Raw genomic sequence first — 21,175 nt, 5'->3', positions numbered from 1 at the left:
GTGACTATTTTCTCATGTTTCAAGAACAATTCAGATTATTGAAAACATGTTTTAGAACTGAGCCTGACTTGAAGATACTAAGTTGTGACAATTGCACATGCTCTCCAAAATCCAAATATTCCCTGGTTTAAAAGTACCTATCCACTGCATGGCAACTCAGCTGGATGTAGTTTATTCAGCAAGTCATGATTAAGTTAATCATGTTTAGTATAATAGGTGAACCCAATCAGTGCACTTTAAGCCTCTGAAAAATCCCTCTGAAAATCACAGTTTTGTAATTTTTGGCAGTATCTAAAGCAAAAAAAATCTAGCTGGGATGGAAATTGTATGGGGGGAAGGAAGGAGGTAAAAGCAGACAGCCCACAAATGAACTTAGAGACATTGCTAATCTATGTTTTTTAAGATGACTGATAATGGGAGTTGCAGTTCAACAACATCTGGAGAGCTTTACCATACTTAACACTGAATTACATCATGTGGGATTGCTGAATTGAAAATAGTTTTATATGAGGAATGCACCATGCAGTTCAGTCTTTTACTGTACCTAAAATATGTCTTAATGAGTGCAAAATATGTAACTGTATCTAACATTTCAGTATAGTTTTTCAGAGATGCTGGCTTTCTATCTTGCTATCACAGAAGTACAGGTGAAACTCAAAACATTAGAATATCCTACAAAAGTTCATTTATTTCAGTAATGCCAACTTAAAAGGTGAAACTAATATATGAGATAGACTCATTACATGCAAAGCAAGATAGTTCAAGCACAATTGTCATAATTGTGATGATTATAGTGTACAGCTCATGAAAATCCCAAACCCACAATCTCAGAAAATTAGAATATTACATGCAATCAATAAAACAAGGATTGTACATAAAACAATATCGGACCTCTGAAAAGTATAAGCATGCATATGCTTATGGAGGGTGTCAATGATGGTTTTCTGCACAACTGTCAGGTCAGAAGTCTTTCCCATGATTGTGATTCCTACTGAACCAGACTGAGAGACCATTTAAAGGCTCAGGAACCCTTTGCAGGTTTTATGGCTTAATTAGCTGATTAGAGTGGGACACTTTGAGCCTAGAATATTGCACCTTTTCACAATATTCTAATGTTCTGAGATGGTGGATTTGGGGTTTTCATGAGCTGCAAGCCATAATCATCACAATTATGACAAATCACGGCTTGAACTATCTTGCTTTGCATGTAATGAATCTATCTCATATATTAGTTTCACCTTTTAAGTTGCTTTACTGAAATAAATGATCTTTTGCACCATATTCTAATTTTTCGAGTTTCACCTGTATAATATCCTTTCTCCTGTTTAGTTTTCTCAAGACTGTAAGACATGATGTCCATTTAACCTTTACTTGGAGCACAATGATTTCTTACTCTTTCCACAAATTTTAACAAAGCTGTTTGTTTATTTATTGCAAATTTATTTCAGTAGTCTGTTTCTGCCCTGCAGGCTTGTTTCTGAATGGTGTGCTGACTTTGGCCCTAGACCCCAGGGTCATCACTTGTTCTAAGGCAGGGGTGTAAAACTCGCGTCGACATGTCATCACTTGACGTATCGTGACCCCCCCTTCGCTAAACCGGGGGCGTGCGTGGCGAGCACATGACTCATCCGACCCGTGGGCTGCGAATTTGACACCCCTGTTCTAAGCAGACAGCTTTATAGGATTCCTTTGAAACATGCCAAAATCTGCATCTTGTGCCATGCACTTAAATGGTTTATATTGGCTTGCCACGGGTCCAGCTTTTCCATTTTTGGAAAGATATTTATCTACTTTCATTTCCCCCCAGCTTCCAATCCTGAATGGAACAACATGAACGGATTCTGTGCATCTTCCGCTGTGTCTTACCTGGCATTATTAAGCCCCAGTGCACATTTACCAGCCCTTTGGTCCCCAGCTCCTCTTCTTCATATCTATACCAAGCAATTTTGTACCATCTAGAAAAAAGAGCTTCTATTTCAAGAGTGTCAAGCTGCCGCCTGCGAGCTGGATGCATCATGTGCTGGCCACACCCACCCATTTTAGTGAAGGGGGAAAAAGTCACGATAAGTCACGTGACGACAACGTGATGACAAAGTATGAGTTTGACACCACTGTTCTATTTGCCTTTTTTTTTTTTTTTTTTTTGTACCTCAGACGAGAGGAAGGCATCTTAGACCTACACCTTTGCTGAGGTCTGGTGTTAGTAGTGTTTGATTCCTTCCAGAAATCCCCTGAAGAAGTGATCTATTAGGCCAGGGCTCTCAACTTTAGCAACTTCAGCAATGTTTAAGGTGTGTGGATTTCGCCCCCCGGAATTTCTCAGCCAGCATGGCGGGGGAGTTGAAGTCTGTACGTCTTGAAGTTGCCAAAGTTAAGAAACACTGTATTAAGCTGCGGCAGAAAAATTGCTTCCTCCCCCACAGCCTGCAGTTGTTTTGCATGACCAAAATAATACTAGGTAAGTTTTGCCAGATATTTAATTGAATGCCTCCTTGGATTTATAACTCTGACGTTTTTCTTTATCAGCTTTCAAGCCCATCCAAGATGTAAACAAAGTTTCAGGCAACAGACTGTGGTTTTGAAGCCTGATAAAGACAAGGTGCTCTTTTTTTCCTTTGGATATTGTACTATACTGTATGTTCTTTCTGTCAAAGAAAGACAGTTGCTAATGACAGTTAAGGACAGTTAAGCTGCCGCCTTTAACTTCAAGTTTAATTCTCTTATTATTGCCTAAAGGCATTAGAGGGGAAAAAATCCTATCACATATGTAGCACTGTGTGCTAATATTCCTCGATAAAAAGTGAAGACAGGATGCACAGATCACCCTGTTATTCTGCATATGTTCCTCTGTTCCAGATCATCCATTTGGCGTGGGATTGGAAAAAGAACTTAACCTACAAATAACTTAGAATTACTAACTGTTTTTCTGGGGATTTGTTAAAGGCTTCTTGATGAAACCTGTAAAATTTATTGGGCACAGCAACCATCTTGAAATCTGCTGGGTCATATGTACTACTGAATAGTCTACTGAATAGTTCCATCTGAGTAAGATGGATTAGATACATGAGCTGGAGATTCTCTGTTCTTATTGTAAAATATTAGTTCTGATCAGCTACATAGACACATCACATTTGAATTATGAATTGCACTGACTTATCATAGAATACTTGTAGAATTGACAGCAAAATCATTTGCAGTGTGTAAGAAACCAGTTAAAGTCATCCATGAGAGGTGGTGGTCAGCCTTTTAAAAACTTTTGGAATGATGAACCCATAACCTCTCTAGATGTTGCACAGATCTTGGCATGTGTCCTTGTATTAAAACAAAATCTAGACCCTGTTGCTGTAACTTACACCTGTCATTGACCATGAGTTGGGTCATCGTTTTAATTTTGAACTTGTCAAGAAAGCAATTGTGATAATGTGATCAAAGTCACACCCCAGTTTTATATTAAAACTTTGTGCGTAGTCATGACAGTCATTTTGACTGTTTTAACAATATTCTCCTCCTGCTCCTGCCACCCCTACAGATTTATACAGTACAGACTAGCAGATTCCAAATTTTCTCTTCTGGCCTAGCTAAACTAATGTTTCCTCCCCAATTGTGTTGTTCTCTATATTCACAGAAGTATATACTTTATATACTTTTATATGCTTTAGAGCCTTCTCCACCTTCACAAAGAAGGTTCTAAAGCAGTGATAGTTAACTTTTTCGGGATTGAATGCCCAAAGCGTGCGCGCAAATGCACGTATGTGTGCCTGAATCCCCAAAATGCAATGCGCATGCAGCCCCCGCACATGTGCCCTGCCCCCCGTGTATGCATGCGCCCACCGACACATGCCTCACCCCTGACACATGTGCGGCAGAGACCGAAAGACCAGCTGATTGACGGGAGGCACATGCACATGCTTACACACACACACACACTCACACTCACACTCACACACACACACACACACACCATTAATCAATTTGCCCATTGTGCGCGTGATAGGCCCATCCCCAGCCTCCCACCTGTAATTAGCTTTGTCATTTTTACTTAAGACATGTTAATCGATGGAGGCTTAGCTCGTATTACTTCCTCCCCTATTCTTTTATAACTACACCTGGAACTCAGATGTTCCAGTAACAGTGTTCCGTCCGCCTTTGGTGTTTAGTCATGCCAGCTACATGGCTTTGAAACGGAGATGAGCACCTCTCCCTAGAGTCAGGAACGACTAACACATATGTGCGAGGAGAACCTTTACCTTTATAAAGATTTTCAACGGATAATAATGTTTTATTTCTCCTAAATGCAGAATAATTTGTACCCGTTGTTCTGTGGCTAGTAAAATCAGGGCATTTATGTTGATTTATAGTTGTAAAATGTTTCATGAAGTCAGATGTGTTGAACTTCAGCTCCAATAATCTCTAGCAATGATGGGCAATACTGGATGGTTATGATTTTATTAAATACAGATAGGATTGAAAACATATTGTTTCCCAATTTGTGATTTAATTGCTTCTCTTTGAATGGATTATTTTCATTAATTTGACAAGGCCCTCTTTCCTGATTTTATGTGAAAAGCCAGGATTGGAAGTAACTACATGTTTAGCTAATGCCTTATCGTTTCCTGAGGCTGCAACTGTTTTATTTTCTCATAATAATACTATTTCTTCAGCTAAACTGAAGAGATCATAAAACACCCATTCCTATGCCCATTTTGAATCCTATTAAATTACTTTGAACCCGCTCCTTGATTCATGATAGCTTATAGAGATATAGTGATAAGAAATTCCAATATAATATTGGTTGTGGCTTAGACACGTTGCTGCAAAAGTATCAATGCAAAAGTTAAAAAAAAGCGGGGTGGGTGGGAGTTAATTTAATGTTTAGAAACAATTCAGGTAAAAGGTAAAGGAGTCCCTGCAGATTTTACTCCGCTAGTTACTGCCGACTCTAGGGGCGCTGTTTATCTCTCTTTCAAGGCCATTGAGCCAGTATTGTCCAAAGACATTTCCGCGGTCATGTGGCCAGCATGACATAACAGAGCGCCGTTACCTTCCCATTGAAGAACCTATTTCAAAGGTGTCAAACTCAAGGTCTGTGGGACAGATACGGCCCCCAGGGTGCTTAGATGTGGCCTGTGGGCCTACCCTGGAAACAGCAAAGGACCGGGCCATGGTGCCTCTGCCAGCAAAAACGGAGCTCAGGAGGACCACGCGCAGGTCTCCTGGGCTCCGTTTCCGTCCACGTTGGCCTCCTATACTCAGGCTTCCCGGACTCCTTTTTCACTGGCAGAGGCTGGCAGGAGGCCATTGTAGCCAGAAATGGAGCCTCGATGAGTGATGTCAAGTTGGCCACGCCCACCCGGCCCCCTGAGGTCAAACACAACCCTGAGGTGGCCCTCAATAAAATCGAGTTTGATACCCCTGACCTATTTGTCTGCTTGTATTTGCATGCTTTTGAACTGCTAGGTTGGTAGGAGCTGGGGCAAGGATGGGAGCTCACCCTTGTAGCGTGGAGCTCGGCTCTTAAACCTGAGCTTCCAGTTTTCTAGCCGACAAGCTCAGCATCTTAACCGCTGAGCCGTCGTGCTGCTCCAGGGGAAAAAAAATGGAGAATACAAATAAAAAGAGTAAGGTCCTCTTTATTCACTGATTTATACACATCCAGCATGTAAATTACATGTAAGTGGGCAATTCAAATGATCTGTAAAACCAACAGAAGTTGAAGGGGTAACAGATTTTATCATCACTTCAATTTATATAGCTCAAGACCTTCTATCTTGTGAGCATATCAGAACACATGCATGGCTCTTGTGGAAAGTTGGGGGAGAGGATAAGAAGGAAAGTTGGAAAGAAAATATGAGACATAACATTAGTTTAGAAATAAAACCTTAAAACAACCACTAGATGCAGCTCAGGCAGGTTTGCATTGCCTATCTAGTTAATATATGCAGTCTGATAAGAAACCTTTGCCGTCATTTCACCTCTGAAAAAATGATGCTGAATCCTCTGACAGTTCTAGATTGGCCATTTGATGATGCTTGGCTCTTGCTGATCCTTGGCTGTCTGATGATGAAAATGCTCTTGCTGATCCTTGTTTTCAAGGATTATCAGTCTGACGTCTGAGATAAGGAGTCCTGGGGAGGCGGAATATCTCTCACTGAATTTTAAATATTGCTATGCCACATTCGTATCCATAGGTTTTGTAGCAGAGGGTTGAGATTATCAATCTTTCCAAAGTAAAAAAATAGTGAAGCATTGCTGACACGATGGAATATACAGTACTGGAGAATGAGAATCTTCCATAATTTTGTGGGTAAGTTACAAGAGTATGATAATTGGGGTATTATTTGATTCCTTATAATTATTTACAGTGCTAATAATCTTAAAATGAAGAAACTGTAGGATAATGTTCCAGTGACTCTTCCAGACAGAACCTTTTTGGAGGTGGCTGTTATGGAAGTACAAGACCTCAAGCTCAAAGGGAACCTCAAAATTAGACATTTATTCATTTGACAGTTACTTTGATGTCTTCAAATTGTTTTATACTGTGTAACTCTCTCTCTCATGCTTTATTCCGTCTGTGCATGGCAGTTTTTATTTTTTATTATGTCTAGCAGCCTCAAAAGTTGGAAGTACGTCCTGTAGCCCAGCTTTTCAGGGCCCTTTCATAAAATCATAGAACTGCAGAATTGGAAAAGCTACACGGATCATGTCCAACCCTTTGCAATGCGCCGGAAAACAGATTGTTTGAGAGATGTCTAGCAACCTCTTCAACATCTCCAGTGATAGAGAATCCACAATCTTATAGGTAGATTAATTCCATTGTTGTACAAATCTGGTTGTTCTTCTACTCAAAAGAAATTTGTTACTACAACTTATTTTTAGTCTTAGTTTCTATGGCAGCGGGAAATACTTCCTGGAAGGGGTGGGCTCCTGCTCGCACACATGCACGCATGTGCATTTGCACTTAAAAGGTTCTGTGCATGCACACAACATTAAAAAAGGGGAAAATATTACATTTTTTTCAATGAAGATTGTTCTGCGCATGTGCAAAACAGAAACTCAACTCACTGAGGGTAGAATCGGTACGGTCACGTGTCCAGCCGAGTTACTACCTATTCAGCTGAACCGATCCGAACCAGTCCGAAACCACCTCTGCTTCCTGACCATCTTTAATTGGACCTTGTTTTATGTACATGAACACAGCCATCATGTCTCTACTTTGTCTTGCTTCCTCCAGACAGAATAGTTCAAGTTCTTTGTCCTCACAGGCCTTGTCCTCATAGGCCTTGCTCCAAGTGAGATCTAGATAAATTGTTATCTCTTGACCGGCTGGTTCAGGGTCTTCCTACCTTAGGCACCAGATTTGAGAATGCAAGGAAAGGCCATGGAGCCTTTGCTTGCAGATTTTTTTTCTTCATAGTTCTAAGGGGCTCAGTCAAAGGTTGAGGCCAGCTACTACATATGACTTAAGTGTTAGAAAAGTAGGACATCTGTCTTGGTTCGCAGCTTCCCTGTACTCGAGAAGTTACATGTCTTCCCCCACCATGAAAAAGAAGACAGCTACTTTTCTGAAAACAAGCCTACATTTCATTTTTCAAACTTCAAATTTATTTCAGGGCTACAGCTTAATTGTTTTTCGTCCCAACAAAAGGCCCTTGCAAAGGGGAAACAGCTTCTGCTTTATTCTGTTTGGAGTCATGCCTTTTTGTTTTGATATGTATCTGCGATCCAGCACTCCTTTGTTTGAAAAACAAATGCAAGGCTTCAGCTTACGGTTATGTGATATGTAGCGTGTTGATATTTTCCTCATCTGTAACAGTCTGAAAGATAATGTTTGTGTATCAGTCTGAAAGATAGTGTTTGTGTATCCGACAATAATCTCTTAACAATTTACTTTTGGCTTATCCAGTTTGCATCCTGTGGATTCCTGCTTACCCATTTCAAATCCCAGATGAAAGTGCATGCTTGTTCCCCCCCCCTTATATTCAGTTGTATCATGGCTATCCATCCTGCAACAATCAATGCCTGTCATTGGTCTCCCCTTTATGATTGACAAAGGCAAACAAGATTTATCCTTGGACAATGTCCAAGGAGCCTCCTATCTTAACACTGGTACTGTAACTTAAATCTGTTTTAGTATGCATAAAGATGCTTTCAACCTGTGTCAATAATGGCTATGGATGAAATGAAGGACACAATAGACAGACGTAGACATATTTTTGCCATGGTTAGATACAAGCGGAGACATAGCTTTGCTTGTCTCCAAGCTAAACATGTCCATTTCCTTCAATCTTTTCTCAGCAAAATGATTTTTCTTATCCCTGATTATTTTCACTATTCCAAGCTCATTTGTTCATATTGTTTTAAATAAAGGGCTCCAGGACTAGACACTAACTTGAGAAAAGCTGTAGCTAACGGATATAATTTTCTTGTTGTTTTATAACAATATGAGTTTCCTTTAAGAGACACGGTGACATAGCAACAGAAGTTCTGGTCCCAATTGTGGTTATAATTTGAGGAATATACCAAAGGTGCTTTTTAAAGAGGCACCTGGATCATCTTTTTCTTTGAAGATGTTTTGCTTCTCATCCAAGAAGCTTCTTCAGCTCTGACTGGATGGTGGGGAATGGAAGGATTTATATTCCTTGCAGACAGCTGGTCATTTGCATTCCTTTAGAGAATTGTTGAGGCTACTTGGAGGTTTGTCTGTGTCCTCAGGGTTACCTGAGTAGTGCAAATGGGCATGGACTGCTGAAAGGACTGTGTTGGGGAGCTGTGAGTTCTGCAGGATATTATCTGCATGTGTCCCTTCAATGTTGAACACAGGCTGTTGGGGACAAGTTTGTATTGTCTGCATCTCAAACTGAACTTCAAAGAAAAATAAGAAATTGCCTCTTGAAAAAGCACCTTTGGGACAACCATGATCTGTATGACAGAGAATCTCCATTGACAATTTGAGGACTACCTGTACAGCCTCATTATTTTGGTTAACAAATGGGTAAGATAATGCAGATATATGTGAAGAAAGATGGAAATACTTTTGAAACTAAATTATTGTTCCCTTGCTTTCCCCTCCTCTCTGCCCATACAATAGAAAGGTCACCAACAAGGACTAAGAATATTACTGGATATATTGCATCCTGAAACAGAGTCCAAGTTGCCCCCTCCATAAGGATTTTTTAAAAAAAACATTTAAGCATCTCTAAACTCTTGAGGACTCATGCAGTGGCCATACATTCTTTGCAATATCTCACTGAAGTCTTGAAAAAAGTTGCAGAGATTATGAAGTGCATGACACTGATATAGTAGATGTATAAAACTGCAATGATCCAAAGATCCATTCCCCAACAGTAGAATAAATAATGTGCTGAAAATACAACCTATGTGGGATAAAAATCTAATGGGAACAATGAAAAAATGCTGTTCTGTCGATGAAAAAGTCAAGGTAGCTGATCTCTTGCCTGTTCTGTTTGGTAATAAATTATCATCCCTGTAATATTTAAGAATTTAGTTCTTTATATTCAGTCAGGTTTATAGTGTTGGATTAGTATTCTACTTTTTAAAATGCTCTTTTTTCTGACTGTTCCTTCTGTTAACTCCAGTTTCTGTCCTTGCTGGGAGTAGTCATGCCAATTAGATTGGGTGGTGCAAATGAAGTTTGTTTTTGCTAAGAACTCCATGTCAACTGAATATGTTTTTTTTCATAAAGAAGAATGGAACAAATTAAGACATTAAAAAAATGAGGGAGAAAGCAAAATGTATTGATTCATCCCTACCTTCAGGAGACTATCTCTTAATAGATTTCTTTCTTTAGGTTATCGCAGAAAGAACTCTTATAGCCCTCAAATCAACTTTATCTTTTAGTTGCCAGATGTAGCAGAATATGCCTACCCGTTATTTGTTTATATATTCATTTATTTATTAGTATCCCACCTTTATTATTTTTACAAATAACTTAAGGCAGCGAACACACCTAGTATTGTGTTCTCCTCCTATTTCCCCCACAACCACAAACTTTGTGAGGTGAGATGTGCTGAGAGGACATGATTGGACCAGGGTTGTCCAGCTGGCATTAATGGCTAACACAGGACTTGAACTCATACTCTCCAGTTTTCAAACTTGGTGTCTTAACCACTAGACCAAACTGGTTCTTTTTAAAAACCTATTCCTCCTTATGTTGCTAAACATAAGAGAACAAGAGGGCAGTTTTTGAGGGTCTAGGACAATTCAACACTGTCAACTCGCCAAATTGCCACAGCCAACTCACCACGGCTAACTTGCCAAACCCAACTTACCATGGCCATCTTGCTGCAGGACAACTCACCAAGGCCATCTTGACCCAGGATAACTCGTTGCAGGACAAGAGTTACACTAATATCAAAGAAACGGTGGAATGTAATCATTAAATAGAATCATTAAAGAGCTGCTGTGGCGCAGTGGTTAGAGTGCAGTACTGCAGGCTACTTCTGCTGATCACCAGCTGCCAGCAGTTGGGCAGATCGAATCTCACCAGGCTCAAGGTGGACTCAGCCTTCCATCCTTTTGAGGTGGATAAAATGAGGACCCAGATTGTTGGGGGCAATATGCTGACTCTGTAAACCACTTAGAGAGGGCTGTAAAGCACTGTTAAATGGTACAATGGGACCTCGGGTCACGAACGGCTCAGACCACAACCAAATCGAGTTCCGACCAAAAAATGTGCAATTTTTTTGACTCGGGTTGTGAACACATGGTGGTGATCAAATGTGGCTGCAGCTGATTTCCCTTTCTGCGCCATAGAGAAAGTTCTGATTTGCTGAACAAACCTGTCTGCCATTCCACATGTTAAAGTTACCCTTTAATCTCGTTCTCGTTGGCTTCTAGCTTGTTTTGTAAGTAGCTTTCTCCCCAGCCAAGCAGCCACTCTCTCCCTCTCCTACCTTCCCGGGAGACCCACGTGGCGCTGCAGATACCTCGATCGCAGCTTTTTTGTTACTGTTGTTTTGCGCGCGTGGCGAGGTTTGGGAACACAGCCAAGCAAGGTCTGCAGTTGGGAATCCCGGCAGCTTGGAAGCCAGGATCTCCCTCCGCCTCCCCTCCCCTCAGTTCTCTTTGAAGCTTAGACTTTGAAGCATGGAAGGAAGGTGTGTGTTGGGCCGCTTCTTCTCGCCAGGGCTTCCATGCAGAGAGGAAGGCAGGAGGAGCACTGCAGAAGCCAGCCAGTGAGGTCCGAGCCCTCCTACCTTCCTGCCCCAGGAGAGCTGGGGCTCCTAAGACAGCCGAGAGGAAGGCAGGAGGAGCTATTTGTGTTATTAAGGGAGTTTACATTTTACTATTACATTGTGAGGTCTGTGGCATATGTATGTATAGTTCGTTGGGGTCTGGAACTGATTGATCGTATTTACATACAATCCAATGAGAAAATTAGATTCGGGTCACGACCAAATTGGATTGCAACCAAGGTTGTGGAATGAATTGTGGTCGTGACCCGAGGTCCCTCTGTATTTACAGGTGAAACTCAAAAAATTAGAATATCGTGCAAAAGTTCACTTATTTCAGTAATGCAACTTAAAGGGAGAAACTAATATATGAGATAGACTCATTACATGCAAAGCAAGGTAGTTCAAGCCGTGATTTGTCATAATTGTGATGATTATGGCGTACAGCTCATGAAAACCCCAAATCCACAATCTCAGAAAATTAGAATATTGCATGCAATCAATAAAACAAGGATTGTACATAGAACAATATCGGACCTCTGAAAAGTCTAAGCATGCATATGTACTCAGTACTTGGTTTGGGCCCCTTTTGCAGCAATTACTGCCTCAATGCGGCGTGGCATTGAAGCTATCAGCCTGTGGCACTGCTGAGTTGTTATGGAAGACCAGGATGCTTCAATAGCGGCCTTCAGCTCTTCTGCATTGTTCGGTCTCATGTCTCTCATCTTTCTCTTGGCAATGCCCCATAGATTCTCTATGGAGTTCAGGTCAGGTGAGTTTGTTGGTCAATCAAGCACAGTAATCCCACAGTCATTGAACCAGGTTTTGGTGCTTTTGGCAGTGTGGGCAGGTGCCAAGTCCTGCTGGAAAATGAAGTCAGCATCCCCATAAAGCTCATCTGCGGAAGAAAGCATGAAGTGCTCCAAAATCTCCTGGTAGACGGCTACATTGACCCTGGACTTAATGAAGCACAGTAGACCAACATCAGCAGATGACATGGCTTCCCAAATCAACACAGACTGTGGAAACTTCACACTGGACTTCAAGCATCTTGTAGTGTGTGTCTCTCCATTCTTCCTCCATGATCTGGGTCCTTGGTTTCCAAATGAGATGCAAAAGTTGCTCTCATCAGAAAAGAGGACTTTGGACCACTGAGCAACAGACCAGGTCTGTTTTTCTTTAGCCCAGGTAAGACGCTTCTGACGTCATTTGTTGTTCAGGAGCGGCTTGACAAGAGGAATACGACATTTGAAGCCCATGTCCAGAATCCGTCTGTGTGTGGTGGCTCTTGATGCATTGACTCAGCCTCAGTCCACTCCTTGTGAAAGTCCCCGACACTTTTGAATGGCCTTTTCCTGACAATAAATACTCTCCAGGCTGCAGTCATCCCTGCTGCTTGTGCACCTTTTTCTTCTACACTTTTCCCTTCCACATATCTTTCTATTAATGTGCTCTGATACAGTACTTTGGGAACATCCAACTTCTTTTGCAATTGACTTTTGAGGCTTTCCCTCCTTATGGAAGGTGTCAATGATGGTTTTCTGCACAACTGTCAGGTTAGCAGTCTTTCCCATGATTGTGATTCCTACTGAACCAGACTGAGACCATTTAAAGGCTCAGGAACCCTTTGCAAGTGTTATGGCTTAATTAGCTGATTAGAGTGGGACACTTTGAGCCTAGAATATTGCACCTTTTCACAATATTCTAATTTTCTGAGATGGTGGATTTGGGGTTTTCATGAGCTGTAAGCCATAATCATCACAATTATGACAAATCACGGCTTGAACTATCTTGCTTTGCATGTAATGAGTCTATCTCATATATTAGTTTCACTTTTTAAGTTGGCATTACTGAAATAAATGATCTTTTGCACGATATTCTAATTTTTCGAGTTTCACCTGTAAGTCTAAATGCTATTGCTATAGGTATTGTTATTGCTATTGCTAAGTGCTATTGCTATTAAAGAAAGCGCAAAAGGAGGGACAGAATAAAATGTGAATGGCAAAAGTTAAAATATTTTTTATTTAATGTAAAATTTTAAATAGAATTGTTATATTGTCCCGTGGTGAGTTGGCCAGGGTGAGTTGGCTACAGCAAGTTGTCCTATTCTCAGTTTTTGAAGCACTTTCTCATCCATCCTTGCCTTTCCAGGCATATTTGGCTTGGATTCCCAAATTTTCATCCATCATCTAGCCTAGTTCTAAAAGTCCTCTTTAATCGAAGGTCCTTCTCTGAAAAATAAATTCTTGTCCCCTTTCTGTTTGAAAACATCTCGTGATGACCATATAAAGATCTGTTTTTGTGCATCAATGAAAAGCATAACAGAAAATCCCGTGTGTTGATTTTGCTCTGTTCTGGTATCTAGTAGAAGCTTTACCTTATTTCTCAGTTCGGTTGATTGCAGTTAGTGCTATCAAATGTTTCACTGTTTTAAAATGAAGCTAGTTCCCCACCACCACTACGCAGTACAGAATCGCTTCTCTCACCCTGAATCACAAACAAGTTCTGTCTTTCTTTTCTATCCTGTCTAACTGGATACTATTTGCATGACTATAATCCAAAGATAAAATGTAACTTTACTTCACTGGACTCTTGGGATCCTTGCCCATTTACGTACAGCGCAGAAGTTGTATCAGTCTTATGTTGACACTGTTAAATGTCAGGAACTTCGCGAAAGCAGTCACATTTTGAACTGAAGCACTGCCAGGCTATGCCGGCCAGTGAGACACTGTGAGGTATGTATTCTGTATTTTATGTTACTGTCTTGAGCCAGCTGTTCCCAACTTGATATTTTTCGGATGTTGGCTGGGAAGTATAGGAATTGTAGTTCAGCACATCTGGAGAATGTAACTTTCAGAAGAGGGACATTGGGCTTTGTTTTGTGACAACTTTTTAACAGGTTAATATCAGCTGATTTAGAATGACAATACTTTTGAGAGGTGAATTTAATAACCCTTTATAAAATCTAGAAATGTCCAAAGCCTCATGGGTTGATTCGATAATAATAATAATGACAATATGGTTGGAATTGTATGGTGAAAGTGTTATCCTATAGCCTGCTTTTTCCTCTGTTGTAGAACTATTTCTGAAATCATTAGACAACATGAATATGTTTTAGTTATGTCTGTATGAGAAAGCTACAGATACAGAGCCAAGTGGACAGAGTAAAGACAGTTTTGCTATGCACTTAATTCTCCTCTAAACGCAGTTTGTGTCACAGACAAAACCTCGATGAAACAAAGATGAAACTTAGTCTGCTATCAAAATGAAGAAGTCACAAATATACTTTTTCAAGTTCTGAACCATGTGACTTTTGTTTAGCTTATTATCTGGGTTCACTTGATGCCCTGAGTAATTGAACAGTCCAATCTGTTGAGCACAATTGGAGGAATTTGCATAATGTATTAAAGCATAAACCTCTATTTACAAACCATAACAGTTCGGTTCATTCAACACATTAAAGCCAAAACGAATAAACTCTTTTGTGGTTTAGTCTGACAGCTAAGAAGGCTGGTACCCACAGTGTATGCTGTGAATACCAACAGTACTGCATTTGCTGTGAATCAGTGCAAAGATTTTTTTAAAAAAAGCAACTCTATTCCAAGTGCATATACTAGTGATGGCAAACCTTTTAGACACTGAGTGCCCAAACTGCGCATGCACATGCCCAAATTGAAACGTATGTGCATGCGCAAATGCATGGACATGCAGGGATGTGTGTGTATGCACAGCAGAGACCCAAAGACCCGCTGGCCGGAGGGAGGCATCCCATCACTGGCGTTGTGGCAAGAGGTAAGATCTTTTTCTTTTGTGAGCTTCGGTTTCATCATTTGCAGGGAAACAGAAGCTCAAGATAGAAACACCATGAAGATCTGACCTGGGGTGACAGCCCACGTCAGCAGAGAGGGCTCTGCGTGCCACCTCTGGCACATGTGCCATAGGTTCACCATCACGGGCATATACTATTCCAACCACTTGAAGATTCTTGCTTCTTTCTTGTAATTTGAGACAATATGTCTGATATATATTAGCATCTAAAGCAGGGGTGTCAAACTCACATCACATTGTCATCATGTGACGTATTATGACTTCCCCCCCCCACCTTTGCTAAAATGGGGATGGGCATGGCCAGTGCATAATGCATCTGGACCGCGGGCCACAAATTTGACATCCCTGATCTAAAGGATGAGCTGGTGCATTTTGCTAATCTGTTGTAATAAAAATTATCAAATACTGATGAATTTATTATGGAAGAAACTTTAATGAATTATAATCCACTTCTGTTGGAAGTGATGTGCTGAACCATTTGCCTTGATTTTTTGAGGGTACTGCTGTGATTTGCTCGTTCTGATTTTGTCACAGCTGTCATAGATTGCAGGATGATCTAAGAGCCAAGCCATCAGTTTATGGAGCTGTCAACACTAACATATAGACTTTTATGTACTTCGAGATTCTAATGTTCAAACTAACATGCACAGTCAAAATGCTATTTTACCTCCCTAAAACTGTATCTTCCTCTGGCAGGATGGGCTTGTCTGGAAAAAGCAAAACTTTTCAGCCAAATAAAAATATTATCCCACCGAAACCAACCTAAAACCATAATGATTAAATGGTTACACAAAATTAGTAAACTGGTCATCTCTTTAGTTCCTGTTCTGATCTCATTCATATTTCTCGGGAAGGGAGGACTATGAATCTGAGTTAAGGAAGTGAATGTTGATTTCTTGAGGAATATGTTTTCCATGTCAAGATTGACAAAAGGTTGGTCCAGATGACTAAGGAGGCTGCCTGTAGTGGCAAAATATTACAGGCACTGTAAAAAGTACATTGAACCATTACCACAAGGCCTCTTCTACTTTGTGCTCTCAAATGTGTTGGAAAAATGTTCTGTAGAATTATTTTACTACTTCAGGCAGTAAAAACGTTGTAATATAGTCCAGATCATTGTGTAGGTTATGGTGAAATATCTTAAAGTGCTCAAAATTTAAAACATAGAAGTGGGACTCTTCGTGAGAGATTATTAGGACTATAACACTTAGCTAAGTACAGCCCAAGTCATGTTGTTCCTGAAAGCCGAGATATCTCCCAACACACCCATACAAAAAACAACTAGAGCAGCAGCTGACATTTGATATCACCAGGAAAACACCTTCCCTTTAACCCTAGGGGAGCAAATCATTTAGGATGCTAGGTAAGAAACATTCAACTTTTAGTGTGGGTCAACTCTGCTTCTAATAGTTGCTTCATATAAGTTATGCTAGGGCCATTCTGGCTTTGCATAAAAATGGTGACACTATGCATTCTTCTGTTTACTTAGATAACTGATCCTGGTATACTTAATACTGTTCTGTTTTATTGGTGTGATTGAAGTCTGCAGACAAAAAAAATATTATGTGAGTCATCCCTTTTACAGTACAGTAATAATCAGAGAGCAAGTTCATGGGATGACTTGCAGCAGAATATAAGAACATACTCAGAAGAATCCTTATGTTACAAATCATGAAAAATATGTCTATAAAATTGCTTTTTTAGATAATGGACAAACAAAACCATAACTGAATGGTACATGTTAGAAAATGTTAGATGTTAGAATCTAATGTTAGAAAAGATGATAACTTACTGAAATTGTTCGTATTTATTTATTTGATTTGTATAGTTGCCCATCTGAAGAAGTGTCTCTGGGCAGCGTACAGCATAAATACTAGCTTTGATAGAGCAGAGCAGAGTAGAATTCTTTATTGTCCAAGTGTGATTGGACACACATGGAATTTGTCTCAGATGTATAAGTTGTCGGTGTACATGCAAGCAACAAGTGTAGATCTTGATCATAATCATAAAATACAACATTGTAAATCATAAGATATAACACTCAGTGATAGTCATAGGATACTAAACAATCAACATAAATCATAATAGGATACTAAATAAAAGCAATCAACATAAATCATAAGATACAAACAACAAAGTTATAATCATAAGATGCTAAAGGAAAAATGAGAAGGATAATTGTAATACAGCCCTACTACATGATTTGACATTCCAGGGCATAAGACAGTGTTGTGGGAATTAGTTGTTTAGCAAAGTGATGTCATGGAGGAAAAATTGTCCTTGTGTTTAGTTATTTTGACGTGCAATGCCCTTTAGCGTCTTGAGGAAAGAAGTTGAAATAGTTTATGTCCAGGATGTGATGGGTCTGTAGGTATTTTCACAGCCCTCTTTTTGGCTTGGGCAGTATATAAGTCTTCAAAGGAAGGCAGGTTGGTAGCAATTGTTTTTTATGCAGTCTTAACTATCCGTTAATATATATATTAATATGTTCTCTTTTACATATTTTTCTTCCCTTCCTTTGTCCCTTTTTTCATCCTGCACTTTTTATCTTTTGTGGTTTTCTTAGTTTGCATTAGTTTTTTTAAATCTTTGTATTTCTAAACATCAAGAAAAAGTATTACTAAAATGAAGTGTCCATATATGGATGTAATATTCCAGATGAAGTCTGACTAATGCAGAATAGAAAGTCATAATGATTTATCTTGGCTTTTGTGCCGTATGTCTGTTCATATAATCTAGCACTGTTTTTTTTTTTTGCAGCTGTGTAGTGTTGTTAGCTTATGTTCAGATCATGATCCACCAAGAGACACAAGTATTTTTCACATGTGCTACTTCTCATAGTCTTCTCTATCCTATATGCCTTAGATGTTTTCCTGTACACCGCTTGGAGAGTCCAAGCAATGGGTTAATTCAGTCTGCTTGCCCTTAGGACTGAGGAACTATTTTTCCTTTAGCCACACCTCCTCCTGGTGTGCTCAATCCCCCAGAATTCTTCCTCAGTCAGCCCGTTTGGACGTAATTAGATAGAGCTCTGAGCTGAATTAATTCTTTTTTGGCTTGGACTCTCTATTTGCGTTTTATTCTATTTCCTAACATTTCCCCAACTTTGTGAGACGTTTCTCTCCTCATCGCTGCACTTTTCTCCAGCAGAATTTGCATCTGAAGGCCAGGAGGTAAGCTGGAAGGTGGTGGGGGGTGCCCCTCAGCCGATCCTCATGGGACGGCTTCGGAGGCCTGCCGCTTGTCGTTTAAAATGGCGCGGCTGCAGCGGCGAGGCTCCTGCGTCCCCAGGCCCCTCGTTTGTTATTTTAGACGAAGTTTTTTCGTTCCCCGGCCTGCTAGAGGACCTCTGCCGCAGGGAGGAGTGGGCGATCGTCGCCATTCGAGGCGCGTTCGCTCCTCGCTCTCCCTTAGCCCCACGCTGTTGCGGCGGCCATTTTAGGCGCAAAAAAAGCGCGCCCAGCCATGGCCGCCATTTTGCATCAGCCTCGCTATCAGGAGACCGCTGGAGGTGGCAGGGCCTAGCAAGGGTTTCTCGGGCTAGGATCGCCACCTTCGCCCTTTTGTCTATTTTTGCGAGCGGCGCTGGTTCCTGGGCCATTCCTACGGTCATTATACCGGCTCAGGGAGGAGGCCTAAGTAAGCGCAGGCCAAAACTTTTTCTAGTCATTCTCCTCCCTGCTTCTCCTGCGGAGCCTTGCACCTCGGTGCAGGCCCCAATCCTACCCCTGGGCCTCTGACTGGTATTAAGCATGGGATAATTTCATACGTATTGACTCAATTACTGTGCATATGGCAATTTTAACGAATCCTTTCGGTTTGTTTCCCCTTGCAGCAACCAGTCTCTCTCTCTAACTTCTGCCTTGTCATAGCCTTGCTCCATCTTGTGTGGTCATTGACTATGGACCTGCCCAGCCCCCCTGATTCCCAGGATACTAGGCCGAGCCTCTCTCAGGCCCCTAGCAAAGGTTCCTCCTCATCGGGGAGTGGGGGTGCGGGCAAGAGTGGTGGGGGTAGCTCTGGGAAACAGCGTTCCAGAACCCCTTCTGTGGCTGAGGCCAAGGATGCTGAAAGGCGCCAGCGGGCCCTTGACAAGCAGTTTGAGAAGGCCAGACGCCAGGCAGACAGGGAGCAGTCCCTTTCAGGAATCCCTCCCTCCCGGGAAGATCTCCAAATGGTCCTAGCCGAGGAGGTGGAGTCCCAGGACCTATCCCCAAATAGGTCATTTGCAGAGCCGGCTTCCCCGGCACCCTCTTGGGCCTGTGAGCAGGCCCCTCCCCCTGGGGATGCTAGCATAGATGATATGCAGGGTGAGGCTTCACCCCCCCTAGAGGAGGGCTTGGATCCTGATTCTGACTCTGAGGAGTTATCTCCCCGCATGCAGGAACTGATGGCCCGTGCCATTGCCAAGGGCATCACCGAGGCCATGAAATTTAAGAGTCCCACTGCAGTGGCCCCTAGGGGTCCCAAACCCGATCAGGCAGCTCCCCCTCCAACCAAGCGTGCTCGCCATCCTTCCCTGGAATCCTCGGTGGTCAGCGAGGCCTCTGCCATTGAGGACCCTGACCCGGAGGTGCTAGGTCTCTCGGACGACGAGGACCTTCCTCCTGAAGCGCCCGCCTTTGCGGGTCTGTTTAAGCCCAGCCTTTTCAAATCTGTCCTTCACAAGGTCAAGGCTGCCACCAGGGTGGGGATCAAGCCCAAACCGGCCGCGCCGGCGGCGGATGCCGCTCCGGCTAATCCCAATGCAGTCATGTTTGATGTCCCAGCACCCCAACAAGAGCTGGTTCCGGTCCCGGGGCTGTTTCTCGACCTAATCCAGCGCCAGTGGGCTCAACCAGCCACGCAGTCATCTCCCAGTGGGGTAGATAGGAAGCTTTATACTATGGAGCCAGTGCTGGAGGACCTTCTGGCCCTTCCCACTGTCGACCCGCCCATCGCTGCGCTCACCTCCAACTCCTCCCTGCCGGCCGACCTTCTGGAAGGCCTTAAGGCGGAGGACAAGAAGGCGGAAAAGGCGTGCCACAAAACCCATCTGGCGGCTGCCTGGGCCATCAGGGCCTCTTCATCCGCCTCCTTTTTCAATAGGGCTTCTGTGATCTGGCTGCGCGAGCTCCTAACCAAGCTCCCGGCGGGAGACGTCCGCCTCCACCAGGACGTGTCTAAAATAATCGCGGCCTCCCAATATGCCGCTGACGCATCCCTTAATGCCACTAAATTTGCCTCCAGGGCACTCGGCTCTAATATCACTTCTCGCCGGCTGATCTGGCTCCGACATTGGCAAGCGGACCAGAAAAACAAGTGGAAACTGGCTTCCGCCCCCGTTAAGGGGTCCAAATTATTTGGCGAGTCCCTGGATCCTCTCCTCATCGAGTCCAAGGACAAGAGGAAGATCCTCCCTTCTCTAAACAAGAAGCAGGAACGTAAGACCGCTCCCTATTCTAGGAGGCAGTCCTTTCGTGCCTCCGAGCCTTCCACCTCTGCCTCTTCCTTCTCTCCCTCCAATAGGTCCTTCGGTCAGCAGGGCGACAGATCCCAGGACAGGGCGCCCTTTCGGGACAGAGGCAGGCAGCAGTTCGGCTTCCGCAAGTATAACCGCGGTGGGGCCTCCAACAGGCCGTTCCGTAAGTCAAAGTGACTGCCCGGGCTCGGCGCCCATCGGGGGTCGCCTCCAGCTGTTTGCCTCCCATTGGGCCCAGACCACCGAGGACGCTTGGGTTCTGCAGATAGTCAGGGAAGGCCTCTCTCTCTGGAGTTCCTGTCCCTCCCCCCCCGGACCTTCATCCGGTGCCCAGTCCCGTTCTGCCCCCAAAAGAGGGAGCGTATGGACCAGGAAGTCAGACATCTCCTAGACATCAGGGCCGTGGAACCAGTTCCCCAGGGCGAAGAGGGGAGGGGGTTTTACTCCATCCTCTTCCTGGTGCCAAAGAACTCAGGGGGGTGGAGAGCCATCTTGGACCTCAAAAACCTCAACAGGCACATCGCCTACCGGAGGTTCAAGATGCAGTCACTGCAGACCATTCTGGCGGGAATTCGACAGGGAGATCTGCTCACATCTATAGATCTCAAAGAGGCATACCTCCACATCCCCATCTGTCCTCAGCACAGGAAGTTCCTGCGCTTCTATTATGCGGGTCGCCACTTCCAGTACAAAG

General features: G+C 42.6%; 1 protein-coding gene across 5 annotated transcripts in view; it reads left to right on the top strand.

The window, feature by feature from the left end:
- PDE4D (phosphodiesterase 4D) overlaps positions 1 to 21,175 on the top strand; it is an 821,955-nt gene that overhangs the window by 36,482 nt on the left and 764,298 nt on the right. The window contains exon 1 of one of the 5 annotated variants that reach the window (XM_081943196.1): positions 13,909 to 13,927. The exons of the other annotated variants lie outside the window; for them this stretch is intronic. The gene's annotated coding sequence lies outside the window, so the exon portion shown is untranslated. Of the gene's footprint in view, positions 1 to 13,908; positions 13,928 to 21,175 lie in introns of those variants that run through there. 5 annotated transcript variants of the gene reach the window in all.

This window comes from Natrix helvetica, assembly GCF_964273705.1.
Source record: "Natrix helvetica genome assembly, chromosome: 2".
Taxonomy (NCBI): domain Eukaryota; kingdom Metazoa; phylum Chordata; class Lepidosauria; order Squamata; family Natricidae; genus Natrix; species Natrix helvetica.
The sequence above is the reverse complement of the archived record's forward strand: the minus strand, read 5'-3'. Positions and strand labels throughout refer to the sequence as shown.